This window comes from Haemaphysalis longicornis, unplaced genomic scaffold (genome assembly GCF_048455015.1).
Source record: "Haemaphysalis longicornis isolate Haplotype H1 unplaced genomic scaffold, Haemaphysalis longicornis Haplotype H1 scaffold_35, whole genome shotgun sequence".
Classification (NCBI taxonomy): domain Eukaryota; kingdom Metazoa; phylum Arthropoda; class Arachnida; order Ixodida; family Ixodidae; genus Haemaphysalis; species Haemaphysalis longicornis.
The window spans coordinates 29697-51878 of record NW_027526352.1 but is presented as its reverse complement, the minus strand read 5'-3'; the positions used below and the strand labels follow the sequence as shown (position 1 = coordinate 51878).

The following is a 22182-nucleotide window of genomic DNA, read 5'->3' as shown; positions in this document are numbered from 1 at the left end:
ACATTTATCGGGCCGAGGCAAGAGCCAGCCTTAAAGTTAACTTAGTAGTGTTACGATCGGCGTATTGTCATTACGACGCCCGTTTGCAATATTATCGGGTTCAATCACCCAATCCTCCCGATGTCTGGTTTTCGTCAGTCCTCCGCCTGCCCCCCCTCATCGACGGTGAGCGACAAGGCTTTGTGCGCAAGGACGCGGGGTCGAATGACTATGCTGCTGGAGAGGGAGAGAGGGAGAACCACTTTATTTTACAACTGTGATTTAGGGGGGAGGGATAGCCGAAGCCCATACGGCTTCAGCGACCGCAAGGGCCCGTGCGGTAAGAGTTTCCTGAACCGCCAGGTCCGAGCTCTCCAAGGCCTGTTCCCAGTGGTGGGGCGTGGGGTAGACGGGAAATGGGTCGTGTGGACACTAACACAGCGAATGAAAGTGGGTATCACGTTGGTGGCAATGAGGGCAGTGTGGTGTTAGAAACTTCTGTGGGTGCGTGTGTGTGAGCGTGGTTCTGTGGGGGAAGCAGTGAGTTTGTAGGATGCGCCACATGTTGGCGGCAGCGTGCTTTTCTTACGGGTGCCGTGGGGGATAGTGCCTGCGGAGGAGTCGGTAGTGCTGGGTGACTTCTCGATATTGCCACGATGACATGGTATACGGGGGCTCACGTTTTTATAGAAGCTTCATTGTTTTCGAACCACGTCCTGGCGTTCTCTTCGAGAGCGTAATACACATGCTTGAGCTTCCGCACCTCGTCCCACTCGTTGAACGCCGCCACACGTTCGAAGCTGTCCAACCAATCTTCGGCGTCCTCAAACCTCTCACCGTAGAATGGCCTCGGAGTGCGCGGGGTATGGAGCACCACTGGCGGGGCTTGCATACTTGTCTGGCTCGCCGTTGAAACCATCGCGACCCTGCTCGGCGCGGCCCTGGTTGGCGTAGCAAGGCGGCCGAACTCAGGCTGAAGGCCACGCAGGCGCCGGCTGGTCTTGTGGACGGGTGTTGTGTCCACCGAGGCCGAACCAGTAGCGAAGCAATCGTCCGGGTCAAAGTGCATGGACAGCTACCCAGCAGCTCCACGAAAATGTCACGTCACAAAGCCGAGCCGAGTCCAGGTGGAAGGAGGTTTTAATGATGGAAGAGCGGCGATCAGAACAGCCAGCAGCCGCAGGCGAGAAGAGAGAAGAAGAAGAAGAACACAGAGCAACCAGGCCGATCCCCTCGCTCATAAAGCCGTGCAGCCGCTTGGCGGCGGCAGCAGCTTGCTAAAAATGTGAGCCCCCGTATACCATGTCATCGTGGCAATATGTTAGACGTGCATACCGAGAAGCCATCGGGACACCGTTGTTAGGCGGAAAAGAGAGGCCTGCTCGGGTGGTCACTGCTCGAGCTTGATGGTGGGCCGCCTTGTTACCGCCTATTCCAGTGTGGGCCGGGGTCCACAGCAGCAACACGGGTTTGGGTGGGGGGCTTCTTCCGCAAGATTTGCAGTGCTACTTTAGATATGGTGCCTTTGCCAAAGATGCGAAGTGGTTGCTGAAAATGCGTGAAAATTTTCATGGGGTTGGGGGTTGTGCTAGGGCGCGGGCCACTGTCGATTCCTCCGCTGTCACCGGGGAGTTAGGGAGAATGGCTGTTCAATTGGTTGGTGCATCTGTGAGTGAGGTAAGCACTACTGTTGTGAAGGCTTCCTTGGAGTTATACTGTGCTGCGTCCACGTACAGCGTGTACTCCGAGGGTGGGTAGTGGGTGTCGTGGTGTCTTGCTCTAGCTTGTCGTCTAGCCGAATGGAAGGTTGTGTGCATGTTTCGAGGAATTGGCCTGATCTTGATAAGTTGACGTAGGTTGTTTGGGATGACCTGAGGTGGGTCGAGGGGTACTGGTGGGTTGAGGTTAATCCGGTGGAGTATCCTTCGTCCCGGGAGGGATTGAGACAATATGTTTATTTGAGCTGTTCTGTGGGCCTCGACAAGGTCGTCAATGTTGTTATGGACACCCAGGGCGAGTAGTCTTGCAGTCTGTGCGTGGTGGGGTAGTAGCAGCGCGGCTCTGTAGGCTTTGAGTAGTGCGTCCAAGTCGTTTTTCTTGGCTTTCGGTAGATTCGCGTATGGTTGATGGTAGCAGAAATGGCTTATTATCAAGCTTTGCGCAAGTCTGAGCCGTTCCATTTCGGATATTCCGTGGTGTCTGTTTGTTATTCTTTTTATGAGTCCGATGTTCTGTAGAGTGTGATTTCGGAGGGCGCGTTGTGTGAGGGTTGTGCTTCTATTTGCTTGAATCGTAAGGCCTAGGATGCGTAAGTTACTTACATGCGGAATGGGGTGATTATTATTTGATATATGGATGTTGTGTTTGGCGGGGGATTGTGTTCGCGATGGGTGCAGGATTAACAGTTCGGATTTTTGCACCGAGCGTGTGAGACCGGCTTCCCTTGTTGTGTGTTCGACTGCCGTGGTTCCCCGTTGGAGGACTTCCTCGATACGTGCGTCGCTATCGCGGGGTACCCATAGTGTAATGTCGTCTGCGTATATTGTAGATCTGAGTTCTGGTATGTTTTGCAGGCTGCATGAAGTGGGTATCATTGCCAGGTTGAAAAGCGGGGGTGAGAGGACAGCGCCTTGAGGAGTGCCTCTCGCTGGCATTGGGAAGGTTGGAGAAATTAGGGGGCCTACTCTGAGTGTGGTAGTCCTGTCAGTGAGAAAAGTGAGCACGTACTTGTGTGTGCGTTGCCCTAGGTTGATAGATGTGATCGCTTGTAGTATTGCTGCGTGGGAGATGGGATCAAATGCCTTGTGTAGGTATAAGGCGAGGATCGCGGCATTGTCTTAAGGAGCTTGAATGATGCCGTGGTAAATTTGAATGTGTGTGTCTTGAGTTGATAGCCCTGCGCGAAACCCTATGAGGTTGGGTGGGAGGAGGTCTTGGTCTTAGAGGTGTCTCGTTATTCTGTTATGTATTATGTGCTCGAGAAGTTTTCCTAAGCAAGACGTAAGGTAAATGGGACAGAGGTTTTCTAGTTCTATTGGTTTTCAAGGCTTAGGGATTAGCAAGATGTTGGAATGTTTCCATGTGGCTGGAAGAGTACGTGCCGTCCAGTGGTGGTTGAAGAGTGTCGTGATTGCGTCGAGGGCTTGATCGTCTAGTTATCTTAGTATCTTGTTGGTGATTTGTCGGAGCCGGGAGCTTTTCCGCGTCGGAGCTTTGAAATTTCGCTGTGTACCTCTGCAGTTGTGTTTTCTGTGTCTAGGGTGGGGTTTGGATCGCCTAGATATATTGGGTCGGGTGAGGAGGCATTCGCTGCTGAGGGGATGTACATGTTTTGTAGTGTCTGCATGAGTTGTCCCGTGGTGGCCTGCTTATGCATTAGTTTGGTTATGCGCTGTGTAGTGCGTGATTTAGAAGCTGCGGGGTCCATGAGTTGGCGCAGGAGGGCCCAGGTGCGCTTCATGGACAGTCCTCCCGTCATTTCGTCGCATACTTGGTGCCACTGTGCTCGGGTTAGTGGCGCGGCATGTTCTATGATCTCCCAGTGTAATTGGGCAACGCGTTTTTTGAGGGCCTTTCTGTGTTTGCGGGTTCTCCACCGGCGTTCTATGCTGCGGTACGCCTCCCACAAATGCTGTATGCGTGAATCGGCGTAGGGAACTGGTAGTTTGGGATCAATAATTTTTCGTACTCTTTCTTTGCCTGCATTATTTGGTTGAGCCACCGTTCTAGCTCTTCGTCCGTTTGGTTGCATGGCGGTGAAACGTTGAGGGTCGAGGTTCGGAAACCGTCCCAATCAGTGATGTGTTTTTGTTCCGGTTTTTTTATTAGGGCAGATTTGTACGCGAAGGTTGTTTCAAGAATGTAATGGTCACTGTCAGGTGTGTTTAGTGTGGGTATCCAGGTTACGCCATTTAGGCGATGGGAAAATACGAGATCACCTGCTGTGTCCCTTTGTGTGGTGTTGCCTATGCACGGGGATATGTCCGGTTCGTTGTGTAGAGTCAGCTGTAGTTCTTGTATTGTTTCCCAGAGGAGCCGGCCTTTTTTGTTGTTCGCGTGTAGCCCCATGCCACGTGTGGTGCGTTGAAATCCCCCATGACCAGAAGGGGTTGACTGGCTGCTTCTCGTAGTGCTTCCATGAGAACATGTTTGAAGTTGTGTTTGGTGTTTTTTGGGGAGCTGCATAGATTGAGCACGTGTAATTTGGTGTGGTCGGGCTGAAGAGGATATAGTGTGACGAAGTTACGTGGAATATTATTATTTGAAAAGACGCGTTGTTCTGCGCTTATATTGCGTTGTACGAGTGTTGCAATTTGGGGGTATTCGGGCGTTTGAAAGGTCTGGTATCCTGTCATTTTCCCAATAGTACCTGTTTCTTGCAGTGCTATAACCATGGGGGCTTATGAATGGTTGACAGGTGTGTTTGGAGCGCGGGGCGTTTGGCGCGATAGCCTCTACAATTCCATTGCCAGGCAGTGTGTGTTTTATAGGTCGGCATCTGCTTCCATTTCGATGGGTAGGGGGTACTGGCAGATGGGTCGGGTGTTGGCATTGCTAGTCGTTGTGGTAGAAGTTCTTTCATCCATGTAAGTAGTTCATTGTGTAGAGCCATGTTAGATTCCTGCATGGCGGCTTGTGCTGCTGTGACAGAGTCGTGAAGTTGTAGATATTCTTGTCGCTGTGTTCGTAGTTATTGGCCATATCTATTGACACTGCAGAATTAGCGCTTTCTAACGTTGCCCTTCGTTTGAGTGGTGGGGATTTTGTGGGGGAGGGTTCGTGAGATGATTGTTGGTTGCATGTCTCTTCTTCAGAGGATGAGTGTTGTTGTTGTCTCAATAAGAGATTCTGTTCTTTAAGCTGGGCGTTTTATTGCCGCAGCTTTATAATTTCAGCTCGTAGGGCCTGTATATCTTTGATAAGTGCTTGGTGTGCATTGGTTTGAGTTGTTTGGGGTTGTGTTGTAGGAGGCGTGTTGTGTAAGGGTTTGGGAAGACCTTGGGGGCTCACCTGCGTGTTTCTTTCTTGAGATGATCAACTGGGTGAATGTGGAAGGGCATCTCTGTACGTCAACTCTTCACGGCTGGGTTCTTGCTTCTTTGTGGAGTTTTCTCTTGCTTGGGGTTGGTGCTCAGCCTGGGAGACTAGGGCGACGATGGGTGGTTGGTGGGGACGTCGTGGTTGGAAGCGGCGTGGACAACACGATGCTCCGGTGAGGTGGGAGTCTGCACAGAGAATGCAGTTGGGGTTGCACGGGCGGTTTTCTGTCGGTGTGGTAGAGCCGCACTTGGTGCATCGAGGCGTAGGGGGCGTGTGGGGGCAGACGCCCTGTCTGTGGCCGGGTCGCCAGCAGTTAAAGCAGGCTACGGATTTCCTCTGGAAAGGGTAGCAGCATACGATCGCTGCCCTGTAGGGTACCCAGTATGGTATTGTTGTTCCGTTGGAGAGTATTTGCCCCAATCAGGAGTTGTAAAGTATTTTGGCATCCAGTATGTGAAGCGCTGGGTTGTAGTCAGTTAGGTTTCTAAGTATGGTGCTTGCATCGTCTTCTGTTGGGCATTGAATATTGGCAGCAGCGGCAGCGTCAAAGAACGACCGTCTGATGCAGCGCTTTGGGTTGTTGCAGATTGCCAGAAAATAGCTGACGTCAACACCACGAGCATCAGGACCCCCCCCCCCCTCCCCTGTGTTTTTGGTGGGCGTACACCGAGCTGCTTGAAATCAAGCCAGGAATCCCGCCACTACAAGCAAACAGCGCTGCAAGTCAAGGACGCACTATAAAACAAGCCCGATGGACCCCGCTACACCACATTGGCAGCAGCGGCAGCGTCAAAGAACGACCGTCTGATGCAGCGCTTTGCGTTGTTGCAGGTTAGTTGTTACATTCTCGTGTGTTTTTTCCTTCATTATTTCTCTTGCTGCTGCTGCTGCCAAGTGTGACAATGTCGTCAACTGAACAATGTCAAGTTTGCCGTGTACAACTTGTCGCGAGTGACTCGGTTATAAAGTGCAGTGACTGCAGTAGCAAGTATCACACCGGGAAATGTGCCGGAGTTTCGGACACAACGATAAAGTCAAAGGGAGAGCCGTATCGCAACGCTTGGCGTTGCGCAGTATGCAGACGTTCCAAGTCTCGGCCACAGCCGCCCGAGAAACCTAGCTTTGATCCCGATACACAGGATATACGGACATGGCTGAAATCAATTCATGAAAAACTCGAGTACTTGATGCCATTGAAGGAAACTGTGGAAAGCATTGAAGACAGTGTACAATTCATGAGCGAACGTTACGACGAACTATTAACACGCACGGAGCGCAACGAGCAGGAAGTAAGGGATTTGAAGCGGAGGCTGTAAAAAGTGGAAGCTCAGGATGACGAGCTTGTACAGATGAGACGCGAGGTCGATGACCTTGAATGGCGAAGCAGGCGACTTAATCATGAATTTCACGGCATACAGACAGCTGAAAACGAAGACTGGGTGAGTGAAATCAATAAGCTTGCAGCCAAATTAAAATTGCCCCTTCTGGACAAAAATGACATTGTATCCATCCACCGCCTCCCTTCCAAGAAAGATAAGATACCCGGCGTAATCTTTCGCTTTGCGAAACAGACCGACAGGGACATGTGGTGGCCGAATAAGAAGAAACTGTCTGATGCGCATGAGGACTTGTTCTTGCTTTAAAATTTGACGAAAAGAACACGCACTCTGCTTTTTGAAACAAAAGTCTGGGCCAAGGCTAACAATTTCAAATACGTATGGCACTACAACAACAAAGTACTCATGCGCAAAGTAGATGGCGACCCAGTGGTGGTGGTTACTAATGCTTGCGACCGCGACCGGCTCAGATAAGATGAAGAAAAATAAAGCAAACTGGAAATACCATGGCATCCGCCCATTCCGAAGACTACGTGCAACCGCACGCTTTTCATAAACACCTAGGTACTCCGTTTTCAAAGTCATTTAAATGTCTACACTTAAACGTACGATCCATTCGAAACAAAGCAGTCGACTTGAATCTTTTCTTAGATCAAATAAAGCCATCATTTGATGTTCTCATGTTAACTGAGACATGGTGCACACAACAATCCGAAGTCTTTCGTAAACCATCTTACCACACTTTCTATCTCAATCGCCCCACAGGCCGTGGCGGCGGAGTTTGTATTTTGGTTAAAAAGGCATTTTCTTGTGAAATGATACCTGAATTTTCTCCGATGACGCATGACTACGAAATATTGACCATAAAACTTCAAGGCACTCTTCTTGTTGTATGCTACCGTCCCCCAAGCGGTTCCCTGACACCTTTTTTAGAATATCTTGAGACACTTCTTGATTTTCTGAATAATAATCAGCCTAATGTAATTTGTGGTGGCGATGTTAATATTAACATGCTGAAATGTGATACCTCGCAGGTTAAGCTAGAGGTTCTGCTAAAGTCAAATGGTTGCCGGAACGTAATTACACTACCCACCAGACTCGCGGTCAACTCATCATCACTCATTGACATATTCGTCACAAATTTACACTCGGAAAACATTCGAACCGGAGTACTTGTATAAGATTTAAGTGACCATCTCCCTATATTTTTATGCTCTAAGGAACACGTCCGGATTAAGCGAACAAATACAACTCATCAGGTGCAGCACATTACAGAAAGAACTCTTGCTACTTTCTATCATAAAGTAGCCCGAACCCGTTGGGACAGTGTATTTAGGGAAAAAAACGCGAACAGCGCCTATGATGAATTTTGTAAAATATTGAAATCTGTATACGACGCTAGTTTTCCGTATACATCTTTTAAGAAAAGAAAAAATTAAGAAAACCGTGAGTTACGGCTGAGTTATCAGCAAGAATCACTAGAAAGAATGCGCTGTACAACGAATTTCTCAAAAATAGAAGCCAAGAAGCATTTAAAACTTACAAGGTATTTCGTAATCCTTTGGATAAAGACCTCAAAAAGAAGGCGAGACTATTTCACTGCTTCATTTAATTCAGCTGCTGGCCGTGTAGACGTGATGTGGCGAAAACTAAACACAATAATAAACCAAAAGATTCCAGCTTAAAGAATACACCGTCTAAAAATAAACGACGTGGAGGTCACGGGAAAGGCGCTTGCAAACGCCTTCAATGAGCACTTTGTTAATATTGCTTCTCACAATACAGTGCGTAATGACCTTAGGGATATACCTCACATTAACAGCACCATTTTTCTTGATCCGGTAAATCACTGTGAGATACGTACCACAATATTGAGTTTAAATAATAGCAACGCCAAAGATTTCGATGGTTACCAAGTTAAACCAATAAAGCACGTCGCGCATCTACTCGGGCCATGTATTGCGCATATTTTCAATCTGTGTACAAGTCAGGCTATCTTTCCTGAAAGGATGCAGATTGCAAGAGTGGCAGTTGTCTTTAAAAAAGGTGACCGAAATGATATGGGAAACTATAGGCCATTGTCGATACTTCCTGTCTTCTCTAAGATTCTCGAAAAAGTAATACTAAAGCGACTGTCGCAATTTGAACAAAAACATAACATAATATCGGAGTGCCAATTTGGGTTTCGCAAGGGTTCCAGTACACAACACGCTTTGCTGACACAAAAAGAACATCTACTCACACAACTTGAGCAAGGAAATCTTGTTTTAGGAATCTTCATCGACTTGTCAAAGGCATTCGACCACATTAATCACAATCTGTTACTTGAAAAGCTCGCGCGGTATGGTATTCGGGCAAAGGCCGGATCACTGGTGCGATCTTATCTTGAACACCGAAGCCAAATAGTTACTGTGGACGGTTCTTCCTCTGATCCTTTGCCAGTTCTAGCAGGAGTACCCCAGGACAGTATTTTGGGACCTTTTTTATTTAATATGTTTGTGAATGACATAGTCAGTATAGGGCCGCATGCTAAATTCGTCATTTACGCAGACGACACCACTATATTCTTAACTGGTAGCGTAGCCGATGATTTAATTGATGATGCAAACCTAATTTTACTTAAACTAGATGCATGGACGCAAAACAATTGTCTGAAAATAAACATTGCTAAGACTAAAGCTGTACTTTTCCGGGCCAGAAATAAAACCGTAATAATCAACAACACAATATCTTTAAGATCAACCGCTGTGGAAATTGTACCAAGAATTAAGACTTTAGGGGTAATTTTTCACGAAAACCTTTCATGGGATAGTCACGTAACTTCCCTATTCGTGAAGTTATCGCAGGTAGTCGGCTTACTGTACCGCCACCAGCACATGTTACCGCGTAACATTATGTTGTTAGTATATAATACTTTATTTTTATCCAGAATTAATTATTGCCACTTAGTGTGGGCATCAACTACGCGAACGAATCTACAGAGTATACACAGATTACAAAAAAAGTTTATTAGAGTTCTCGAAAACCTTCCTTCGCGTTAACCTACGCAACATTTATTCCCGAAATATAATATAATGCCTATTGCAAAAACGTTCGATTACCTACTCTGTAAAGCTGTAAAGCAGGCTACGCTTAACAACTCCCCCTTTTTTTCTAAATTAGCAAAACTTCAAGAGAGCACCAAAACATACCGAACAAGGCATGTTGAACCGTTCTGTGTCAAAACGTACAAAACTACATATGGACTGCAAACCCTACAAAATAAACTTCCAAGCCTATTAAATGAACTAAATCGCCAGGACATTAGACTCCCCGAAACGACTTTCCAAGAACTACGAGAGTATTATAAAAAATGTTGAATGTGCTGATTGTTTGTTGCGCATTGGTACACACGATGTCAAAAGACTACTCTTTCCTCTGAGCGCCTCGTATTGATGACCGTACAAAAATTGGATTTTTATTTTCATTTTTTTCTTTCTTTTTCTCCAATGTATAGCCCTATCTTTGACTGTGTTATTTTTTGTATAATAAATGATATTATATTCTTTGTATAATAAATGATATTATATTCTTTGTATGATACATGATATTATATTCTTTGTTATTCTTTGTATAATATATGATAGCATGTGCAGTTTGTGTAATGCCGAAGTACGTGTAATACCACAGTACGGTGTCTGCGTATTTACTGTGTTGGCAGTTAATTTTTGGTCCATTTTCTTTTCTTTCTTTTTTTTTCTCTCTCTCTCTTGTGCTCCTCTTTTCTTTTCAATATACAAGTTGTATTTGATGTTGCCGTTACGCTGCCCAGTGCTTGGGGGCTTGCAGCTCTGTCAAGCTGTCGATTTTTGACAGCTTTTACTGCTTGCTCCCAGCGTCATGTACGGTGTGCAAGATTCGAATAAAGACAAAAAAACAAACAAACAAACACCAACAGAAGTGTTGGACGGTGGGGGGATGTGGTTGGAGAGGAGGTATGTTGCTCCTTGTTATTGAAGGGTCGTTAGTTGGAGGTATTGCTTGGCTTGCGCTTTTGACGGGGTGCTGATCACAATGAAGTTAGATTTCTGCTTGACTCGGAGTTGATCCTCATTGTTGTGAGTGACATTTGCTTGCCTTTGGACAAGGTCTGCAAGGGATGCTGCAGGTACGGTTTGGAGGTCCAGGCCGCCTTGGGGTCGTAGCACGATTTGGATGTCTTCTGGGAAAGGTTCTGCAGGCGGAGGTGGTTTCTTTGAGATGCGACTGAATCTCATTCACTCGCCTTGTCCTTCCATACGGCGTTGTTGTTGTCCGTCAACACTCCTCCCCCATTCTCCTCGCCGCGCGAGCTGCGCTCTCCGCCGCTCACCCCCTCTCCTCTCCGATAGCGAACACTCTCTCGCGAGGGGCATTGGATTGGATTCGATTGGGTTGACTTGGCTTGGCTTGGATTGGATTGGATTTGGATTGGATTGGAATAAAGTGGATTGTGTTGGATTGTGTTGCGTCATAGCCGCGGTCGTTCCAGCACCGGCGTTCCGATTTTCATCGATGCGTTGAATGGAGCCTAACAATTCTGCTATCCCCCGCGCAACCGTAACAAGCACCGATCGCTGTGATAACAGGAATGCTAGCACCACTGAAGACAAGGCTGCGAAGCGGCGTAAACGTGATGCTGAACGCAAAGGATTGAAGCGAGCAGCCGATTCCGAACTTCTTAAACGTTCATACCGAACGCAAACGGTTGAAGCGACCAGCTGATGCTGAACTTCGTCAACGTGAAGCCGCTGCCGTACGCGAGAAGCGATCGGCCGATGCTGAACTTCGTCAGCATGAAGCCGCTGCCGTACGCGAGAAGCGAGCGGCCGATGCTGAACTTCGTCAGCGTGAAGGGTGAATACATGATACGCGTTCCTCACACGTTTCACGCAATTAGAGAATCAACCCAACAGAAACACCAAGTGAACCCCCAAGATGCGTCGCATCTCCACAGGGTTCCCCTCGCGGGAAAGTGGGGTAATTTTTAGGCTGTTGTCTGCGCTTGTGGGCGTGATCGCCGGTCGGGGTGCTGTGCATGGGTTCTTTGGTTGAGAGTAGCTGACTGCCGGCGTTTTGGAGGTTCGCTGTTTTGGCTTGACGGCGGATGCGAACGCATCTGGGGTTGCTGGGTCTATTGGCTGTCCTTCTATGGTGTACTCCATGGCGTGGTGCATACCACGGAGGGTACTGGGTGCAGGCGATGTGCGTAGCGCTGCGCGAACGCCCGCGTGGTTGGCGAAACTGGCAGGCGCCGCTTCCGAAGCGAGCGGCTGCGACGAACGCAGCTACGGCGTGGCGGCTGCGTCTTCGACGGGGGGCGAGGAACGTTAGGCTTAGGTTGAAGCTCAGAGGTGGCAGAGGGAAAACCGCTTGTTGTGCAAGTTTCGATGATCTGAGCTCACCTTGGTTGGTATGCGGTGATAGCGGATGGTTAGCTGGTGATGTTGTCGAACGTTTTCGGTGGCTAAATCGCTTGGTAGAGGGCATGGGCGATCTCGAAGCGAGAGGGATGTGAAGACGCGTCCACTCGCTTTGACCACCTGGCGGCCTCCTGCTGCTGGACACAAGCCGATTTCTGCGGCATCACGGTAACCCAAGCGCCCGCCGACAAGGCAAGTCACATTGAGCAAATATTGTTGCAGGAAGGGATGTGCAACGGCGTGCAGCATTGCTCTTTCAGTTGCAATCTTCATGTGGGAGCCACGCATCGTGGCGCCCATGTGTTGTGGGTCCGAGACGCCGCTATTCAACGAGCGTTCGACGCCGGATTTCTGACCGGGTGTATGCATCCTCCTGTCGCTGTAACATCAGATGATCCTAAGGGCTTCGACTTCAAGTGGACGCTGACCTGCGCGAGAGGAAAAGTCCCTTTTCTTTCTTAGTTTGCAGATGTCAATTTAAGTGCCACGGACCTTTCGTTGGTGCGTGCCTGAAAGCAGCGGAAAAAAGGGTGAAAGGGGGTGTACCCAACCTGGTTATGTATTATCGCGCGCCCAAAAGCGCAAAACCCTGTTCACTCAGTCTAACGCTTTGTAAATATCGGTACATCCTTTGCCCTACTCGGCGCTAATGTTTGCGCCATCTCAGGACCAACGGACGCCATTACCGGTCACGATACCCGATCCGCAACACTGTTTGGCAGCAAGTGGGATCGTCTTCGCCACGGCGAGATCATCTCCACTGCGGACAGGATCGTCTCCGTGAGGCATGGGTCGACTCCCGAGCGTCGGAATAGACTTCACGGAGGCATGATTGCAAAGTGTGGTGAGTGCTAGGCCATTCTGTTGCCGGAAGTACCAGGCTCTACTTACAAAGTGCAGCGAGGGATGTAAAGTGTATTACTTTTTTGACGCGAGGTGGCTTTGGTGCGTCATGGTAAACGATTTTTTGTATACAGTTGGCAGCACTCGAGACAGACATGGACCTGAACTCGCTACGAAATCCCCAACTCCTAGTGTTGGCAAGAATGTCGGCGTTAAGCTTAGGCGAGAATCTTTCTTAGCCATTTAAGGTACCCTGTCTGCCGCGAAAAGACAAAGGGCTTTTTGAGCATTTGAAATAACGGTTAAGCATCTATTCAATAGTTCTGCTAGCCGGATCCCCAAAAGGATGTGTCGGCTGTGCGCTCTTTTCCTTTCCTGTGTACGAGGGTAATGACTTCACAGCGACTGTGACGGTAGTCCATGTCCATGCAGTACCGTTGATTTGCACGACTACGGTTACACCGTTCAGTCGGTTGAGATGCTCGGCAACCCCCGAGATTCGTGTTCATGTTCCGGCCATTGGAAAGAAGGCCGACTTACCACCACTGGCTCTGAGCTAGCTTTCTATGCAGTTAGTGCACGACCAACAAAATGATTCTGCCTTGCTGATGGATCCAGTGTATGCATTTATATTTTTGGAATCTGCTTCGCGTTAGCAACACCTTTAATTTGACACCCCGCAAGATCCAAAGACATCAATTCTATTTTAACAAAGTTCAACAAGGTTGCCTTACGATGTGGTCATTAGCTAGATTTAGGGTTCGTCATGCAAATATCAAAATGACACCTTATTTGCACGTGATTGACCATTTGAAAATCTGGAATCGCTTTACACGCGCGAAATGCGCTACCCAATAGCTAAGGATGAACTTGTCAATGTCCAATCTCGAGCTTTTTTTACGTGTTTAGTGCTGGTGTCCTTGTTGTTCAAATTACTCCATTATGGGGTCCCTATATACTCCCTTAGCGCTTTAAATTTGTTCACACCAAATGTATAACCCAAGTACCATTATGTTGCGCGCTGGGCTTTCCAACTGCATTCGCAATTCAAGTGGCTGCTAACGGAATAACCTCACGATAGGCATTCCTCGGTCACAAATGCCTTCTCAACTTCAATGCTTGCACATCCGCCTTAGTGCCTTCAAAAATATTGCAATCCTATCTTGCGAGGAATATTGCAATACCAGCAAGGCCTGCCCCAACAAGAAAGGCCAACTGAAAAGTAAGACTGTAAAATGGGAAATAGCAGAGGACGCAAAGCACGCGTTGCAGTTTTATTCACGTAGGTTGCAGTACTTACCGATCGAAGTTAAAACATCAACACAAGCCAAGCGCCGGCCAAAAATGAGTGTTCAATTACATCTTAACAGTGACAGAGGCGTCGCCGTGCTAAAAATGGAAGAACGTAGGAAGGGTGGAGTTTCCCGCACACAATGCAGTCAGGCATTTGAACCCGACCTTTGTTTTGTTGGTCATCCACAAAAGCAGTCACAAGGCCTCCGCGCTGCAAGCAATTCGTCTCATTGGGTAGTCTCGGAAGATCACAGCTACGCCTCCAAGAATGCCGGCTTCGTCACACACGCCGTACCTCCACGCACCTCGACTAGTCACCTGGCAGCGCAAGTACGTCTGCCACGATCGTGCTTAGGGGATCAGAAATTCCTCAGAGGTGAACACGCAATCTTTCTTTTCCTTCACTCTTTCCTTAGACTCTCCCGCTACATTCAATTGCTTATTGTTTCTTTTTCAATCAATTTTTGTCTGTCCGACTGTGTGTATTTTATAGGGTTTTAGGTACTAGTATCAATGCTTCCTTTTAATCACCTGTTACATAGTAAGCATAAAATGGCAGCGCATCTCCTCGCGCAATTGCAAATGTCGTCGGAAGACGATAGTCGTCCAATGCCCCTGTCTCGCCTGCCTCACCACCCACCTGTCACGCTGTTCCCTTTCTGTCTCGGTCCACCGTTTGGAGGTTACAGGAGTTCAATTTTACGGCATTTGCACGGCTCAGTTGTCTGTTGCGACTGTTGATTAAGAAATACCACTGGAGCCACGGGAGAGATGACCGGCAGCCAGCCTTGCACGTTGTGGCGCAATCATATTCTTTATTACGTTTTAAAAATTGCAATCGCAATCTCCACGGCACATGTTTCTTTAATAAACACTGCCTACGCTGCGTAGGTATTTGCGTTATTACTGAAATGAGCCCAATGTTATCTTTGGCTCAGTACTGTTTAAACAGTATGGAGCCTATCATACAAAAATATATTCTTTGTACAAATACTTCACTTTGGGCAATCGGTATTATTGAACAGACACACACACAACCCTCCCTTGAGGGTGTACACAGCAAACCATTCCTCAGTAACAAACTCCCATTGTAAACTAGTAGTGATGCTGTCATAAGGCCGTAGTAGCGTTGCCCCGACGGGTACTTAGCTCTTATTTCTAGCTGTGCACGTAGGACAAATATCCAAACGGTCTAAAAAATTAGAGAAAAATTCACAAGGCAGCACTTCCAACACAAAACTAGAGATAGCATCTGTTTTGATGGTAAATGTTTAATTTCTTTATTTTTAAAACAAGAGCAAAACGTAAGAACTATAGCTTGAGAACACTAAAATGCATAAAAATATTCCGGCTTTAGCAAACTGATTAAGGGGGACGGTCAATTTTGAACGTCACTAAATGTCTGTTATTTGTGCGGTTTTACGTGCATTTCGAATCTGTTTTAACTGCCAGTTTTGCACAACCAATCGACAGATGCATTGCAGGTACTTTCGCTATGGCCGCCCCAACGAAGTCTCTAATGGACGATTTTTTACCGTCCTTGATGATCCCGATGCCGCTACTCTTTACTCGTCTGAAGGTCGTTTAGCTGCATATACACCACCAAGTTTCCGTTATACAAGTAGCGCAGACGTCAATTTTCCTTCTCCAGCATACTACCCTCGAGATTTAAATCTCAATACCCTGGAGCAACCTTTGTCAACTTGTTGGACTAAGATCTGAGTACCGTAGAAAAGAGTACAGTCCCCTGCAAAGCTTATAATAACGCTTTGTGTATTCAAAGCACAATGTATACTTGCCGTAAGGAAAGCCATTACCCCGCCGTAGTTAGAGCGAAGCGCGTGTCGATGTCTCGTCAAACAGAGGGTCTGTTTCTCTCCAAGGAACGATTTTGCGGGTCTGTGCAGCAAGCGTGCACAATCGCTTCAACACTGTCTGCAGCAGTACGAGTAATGTTGGGATTGGGGGACAAGTGAAGCAACGCCTTCAAGGTATTCTTCCAGCTTACCTCCCCCGTAAATTCGATAAGACCAACTGATGTGCAGTGCTTCGCACATGCAGACTAAACAAACTCGTGATTAACCAAACACACCTGTCAAGAGAGATGTGTGGATCGGTTTCGGCTCACGCTCTGACTGCGATCCCTGGGTGCAGGTTTTTGCCTTCCTCTGCTTTCACTCCTTTTCCGGCTTCTGCTCCTTTCCCTAGAGGGAGAGTCTTGGGATTTGGCAGGCCTGAGTCGACGTCTGTTCCTACATTCCTTGCTTTCGGAAAGATGCGCTTTCCCGCACACTGCGCATCTAGGTTCACAAGATTGGTTTGTGGGGTGAAGTTGGCCACATGGGAGTGTCGAGGACGGGGCACACAGTCGTCCTGTGCTTGGTGCTTCGGCATCGGCTGCAGTAAAGGGCAGATTTCATAAAGGAGTAGCAACAGAGCTCCCCTCGTGCGAGAAAAATATACCGGGGTAGTTTTTTTCCCGAAAACGTCAAAAGTGCTGAGTTGGATTTGCCCATTCTTCGAGTCTGGATGAGTGTGGCGTAATGGGTGCAGACCATCTCCATTAAATAGTCGGAGTCAGCTTCGGCAGGGATGCCATGAATGACTCCGCGTACCGAGTCGGGGGGGGGGGGAGGTTTGATAAGCTCGGACCTCGTACACTTTGCCTCCGAGGTGAAGCACAATGAGTGTGGCTACGTTATTGGCTGCTGCTTGGCTGGGTGTACCGATAATGGCAATGTTTTGGTCCGGGTCGATGCGAACTTTCCATGCTTTGGTTTTCGCTATCGGAGCCTTAGATGTCAATTGAATGGCAAGGGAGAGTTGAACGGGGCTGATCTGCGCAAGGTTGAGCCCTCTGGGGCGAAGAACAACTTTGTAGTCGCTCACCAGTAAGCTGGCCGTCATGACTTCCTTGGGGCAGGAGATGGCGAGCCAGGGGTCGTGCCTTGAGGCTGCTGGGATGAGTCTTGCTTGACGTGTTTTCCGCCCGTAACCAGTCGAAGGAATGGCCGGTGGAGGTGTTTTCGACGTCTTAATGATCCATGCTTACTTGCTGAGTGGTTTTCAAGTTCGATGAAACCATTGCGTCACTGCTGCTGGCCGGCTATCTTGTGGCTTGAAGTCGGACACCTTCCTGATCGGTGACAAGGGCACCCCGCAAGGGGCAGTCCTCTCTCCACTCCTCTTTATTCGCCCTTCTCCACCTACCGCAGAAACTACAACACATCCCAAACCTCAAGGTAACCTTCCATGCAGATGACATTACCTTTTGAACCCCCAAACCAGACGCCTCGGGGCAAGCTACAAGATACCCTCCAAGAAGCCGCAGACATAATTACTGAACACGTGCATGTCATGGGCCTCAAATATGCACCTCAGAAGACAGAACTGCTGTTTTATGAGGAGAGGCAATTCTCAAGACCCTGCAATCCAACAAGTCTACCTGCCCATAGAAGACCAAAAGGTATACCCTGCATGCAAGCCAGTCCGGAGTCTGGGTCTCCACATTCAAGCGAACAACAGATGGACCCATCAGATCAAACTCCTCAAACAACAATTATACAAACTAGGCCACATGATCCGGAGAGTTACGACTAGACATCGCGGAATGAGGGAAGCGGACACCCTCCGCCTGGTACAAGCGTTCGCCAATTCCCGAGTAGTCTACGTGACTCCCTACATGAATCTTTTAAAAACTGAGCAAGCCCGACTGGAAGCTATACTCCGGAAAGTTAAAAAAACAGCCTTGCATCTTCCAGCCTCGTCATACACGCAGATACTTATGGAGATGGGCGCCCACAACACCTTTGCGGAATTGGTTGAGGCTCACCACGTTAACCAACTGGTTAGACTTGGTAAAACACCAGCAGGAAAGACCATCCTTACTCAACTGAACCTCAAGCCCATCCACGTTGGTGAAGCACCCCGAAAAATACCACCTGCCTGGAGGTCCCTTATTGATGTCCACTCTATACCAAAAAACACGCACCCAACGAAGCACAAGGGCAGGCGAGGAGCACGCGCCAAAGAACTCAGCAAGATGCTTCAGTACATAGCCCCTCACAGAGTAGCCTACACAGACGATGCCCGGGTCTGCTCAGGTGAAGTGGTAGCCGTGGCATGTACTGATGACGACGACTCGAAAGTAGGTTCTCTGCGCAACCTTGTCAGTGAAGAAATTCTGATCAGTGAGCAGGTGGCCATTGCTCTAGCTATCATACAGCATCCTCGCTACATCTACACCGACTCCCAAGATGCCTGCCATGCCTACCTCGTGGTCGCATTTGCCCTCATGCTCATCACATCTTCGACACCCACCACCCATCAGAAAGGAAGCGGACCATCAGCATCATCTGGACTCCGTCCCATAGTAAGACCGAAGTGAGAGGCAAGTCCCGAGCCCATCACTTGGCACGCGAAGAAGCTAGCGCCCGTGCCGTGGTTTCGGGGGTCCAAGATCCGCAAGAGCGGCTGGACCCACCTACCCCCACCAACTTTAGGAGCATTAGAAAACCCTATCGTGAGCAGCGGCGCACTCTACCACCTTCTCATAATTTGCTTGACTAGGGGGAGCAAGTCAAGTGGCGTCTGCTCCAGAGCAGCACCTACCCGAAACCAGCCAGAATGAACATGCTCCACCCCCAGCTCTACCCCTCACCCGCATGTCCCAACTGCCAACAGGCCCGCGGCACTATCTACCACATGGTCCTTGCCTGCCCCACATCTGAACAACTGCGATACCACCCCAACACCTGTGAGACGGCTATGAGGGCCTGGACGCGGAGGTTCAGCGCAAGCTAATATCCTCAGCAGATGAGGCCTGCAGGACCAATGGGACCCTGGACGTAGGGACCAGCCCAGGTTCATCACCTGAAGTCCTTTATGGCTTCAATAAAGTCTATTCCTCCTCCTCCTCCAGAGACATCCACCGACATAACGGAAATGGGAGAAAACCCATTGGCGACATTTGAAAAACGCATTGGCCGTACTTTATAAGAGAAAACTAGTATGGGAAAGTTCTTTTTGTCATGATGTATATTTAGTTGGCTGGATCGGTGTAGCACAAAAGTTGGGTGCTTTCGAGGTGCAGAAGCGTTTAGAGCTCCAGAGAGTGAACCCACGGCTCCTCTGCGTCTGCTATACACAAGTCGCGCTCCTAGATGAACCGCTGCGAAGCAATTCCCGAGCTTGCTCAACTTGCCGGGCTTGCTGGGAAAAGATGGCCACCAAGATTCATGCCACCTTTCTGAGCTTGCTCTTTAAAAACAAGTTCAGCGCACATATTACGCAATATAACTCAAATAGCTTCATATCCCGCAAAGAATCCCATAAAACTTCACTTCTCGCGTTATTGCATTCGTTGTATTTGTTACCGTGCATGCCTGTGTTGTTTCTCGTAGTCCTAAAGGTAGTAACGGTTTCTGTTAGTTACAACCTAGTGCAGACAAGCAACGAAAACAGCGTAGAGTTTTAATATTTGTAATGAGCAGACATCACTGGGAAAGACATGTGAAACGGGGGTTTGACTTCTAGTGCAAAAAATGCACGTTGGCCTCTCTGGACGAATATGATAACAATGAGAAATCTTTACGCGGCGATCTCGTGCTCAGTTAAACCAGAAATGAAAATAACTTCAGCAGAAATATGCATATGTATGTTCAGTTTACGAACCCAATGTGTATACATAGTAAAATGTTTGGCAATGCGCAAGCATACAAAGTAAGATGTCAGTTGCATCCGTAAACCGAACAGCATTCGCACACTACCCCCAGTGCTGTGATCACATTACTGATATCATATTAGGGCAGTATCATGGCCAGGGTAAGGCCGGCGCATTCGTCAGAGATATTTGGCCAAGAAAAGCACGCGCCAAAACTACAGTAAAAAAGCTTCTGTTCAAGAAGTTTGTTGTATCATCTCCTGCTGGGTGCTTCCAGTCAGCTTCTTACCGGGAATTCCCTCGAAGGCGACGCGCGACGTCTCAGTAAGCCTGTTGGCTACACGAAAAAATTTCATAAACGTGCCCAACTTTCACGTCACTGACAACAAAGCGTCACGTTTTTGGAGCCAATGGAAACACGGAATTTCTTCCTCCTTTAAGCCACATGCCTCTCGTCGTGCGACATCCGAAGAGACCTCGCCAATTGGTGACGATAGTGCAGAGAGATAGCCGGTTCGACAGTAAGGCAGAAAGGAAAATGGTCAGTGCCTTCACCTTTGCTACAACGAACCCCTCACTAGCTGGTACGCGCCACTTGGCTGCCTTCTCACGAGGGATGCCCGTTTTGAAACACCGGCGGAGAGAGAGAGAGAGAGAAAACATCTTTATTTGTCCTGCAAACGCGACGCGGCCTCACGTCGTGTCAGCCGGCCAATCGGCTTCCGTCACCTACTCATGCCTACCCCCGGGTGGGGGTGACACTTTCGGGCGTTGAAGCTCGAGGGCGTCCGACACTTGCTTGACGGCCATGTGTTGTATGACGTAGTCTTTGCACGCCGCCGCACTGACAAGGTACGGCGGGAACGTCTCTGCTGCACTGGCCTCGCTCGGGTGTCTTCTGCAGTCCCAAAGGATGTGGGCCGCCGTGGCCCTGTCCTTCTTGCACATCACACCCACATCACTGGGGTACACCTCCGGGCATATGTGTTTAGCTATTACTGGAGTCATCAGCGCACGTGTTTGCAGCTGCGTAAACACCACTGCTTCGCGTCGCGTCAGCTTAGGGTGGGGTGGGGGTAGCGTCCGGCGGTTAGTCCGGTACCACTCCAGGGTGTCCTTGTAGGTGGTGAGTGGCACCACCTCGTCGTCTTCCTCCGCCGCAAGTTGGGGGCTCGGGCTCGCGCCGCGGCTGGTGAACGCGCGTGCCGCCCGGTCCGCCTCCTCGTTGCGGTTCTCGCCCGTGCTCAACGGGCCGGCGTGCGCCGGGAACCACTTAATAGTCACCGATGATCGTCTGGGGAGTAGGGCCCCGCACACCCTCACAACACTGAGGGAGACACTATTCGTAGCGTAGTGCGAGATCGCCTGTCTAGCGTCACTGATGACTGTGGTGCACTCTGGGTTCGTAAGGGCTAAGGCGATCGCCATCTCTTCGGCCTGGTCCGTGCTCTTGGCCCTGACGCTGCCAGCCGTGTACAGCGCCCCGGTGGTGGCTGCTACCACCGCCGCGGCGTACGTGTTGGGCCGGTCCGGGTACTTGGCTACGTCCACGTAGTATGCTCCGGTGTCCATCGCGTGTGTCGCCGTGAGTGCCTTGGCTCTGGCGAGCCGTCGTTCCTGATTGTGCTCAGGATGCATGTGCCGGGGGATGGGTGGCACGTGGAGGTTGCGGAGCAGGTCCCGCGGGAGCGAGGCTCGTTCCGCGCCGTCCTGCGTTCCTTGTCCCTGGTGCCCGAGCCGCTGTAGGATCGCGCGTCCCGCTCTCGTTTGCCTTAGTCTCGTTAGCTGTGCCGTGCGCTGGGCCTCGGCTATCTCGTCGAGAGTGTTGTGAACTCCCAGCTCGAGGAGCTTGTCCGTGCTGGTGTGCGTGTATAGCCCGAGTGCCGCCTTATACGCCTTGCGGATGATGGCGTCAAGCTTTTTGCGCTCCGCTGCCTTCCAGTTGTGGAAAGCCGCTACATAGGGTACGTGACTGACTGCGAATGACTGGACGAGCCGGAGCACACTTGCTTCCTTCATCCCCGCATGCCTGGTGGACACTCTCCGGATGAGTCTAGTGGCCGTTTCCATCTTAGTTTCCAGCTTCCTGATTGCGAGGCCGTTGTGCCTGAGCGCGTCTATGTGGAGGCCGAGGACCCTCAGGGTCTTAACGTGTGGGATGGCCGTGCCGTCCCGCGTTCTCAGGGTGATGTCCGGTGTTGTACCCTTGCACCTTCCGTTGGGTGGCAGAATTACGAGCTCCGACTTTGCAGGCGAGCAGATCAGCCCGGTTCCCTGCAACTGGTTCTCGATAACGTCGATCGCCTGCTGCAGTGCGGCCTCAATGTGGCCGTCACTGCCTCCCGTCATCCACAGGGTGATGTCGTCGGCGTAGATCGTGTGCTTGACGTCCGGGAGGCCGGCGAGCCTGTTGGCCATCCCGATCATCACCATGTTGAACAGAATAGGCGATATCACCGATCCCTGCGGCGTCCCGACACTGCCCAGCGTCTTGGTAGGTAGCTGTATATCCCCGACGTTGATTGCCGTCGTGCGCTCGGTGAGGAAATCCCTGATGTAGGCGAACGTTCTCTGCCCCATGTCGAGG

At 49.5% G+C, this 22182-nt stretch overlaps 1 pseudogene; it reads left to right on the top strand.

Annotated features, from left to right (window-relative positions):
- The first annotated feature begins 5921 nt into the window (after positions 1 to 5921).
- LOC144177935 (uncharacterized) lies at positions 5922 to 7582 on the top strand (annotated as a pseudogene).
- Positions 7583 to 22182: the final 14600 nt, after the last annotated feature.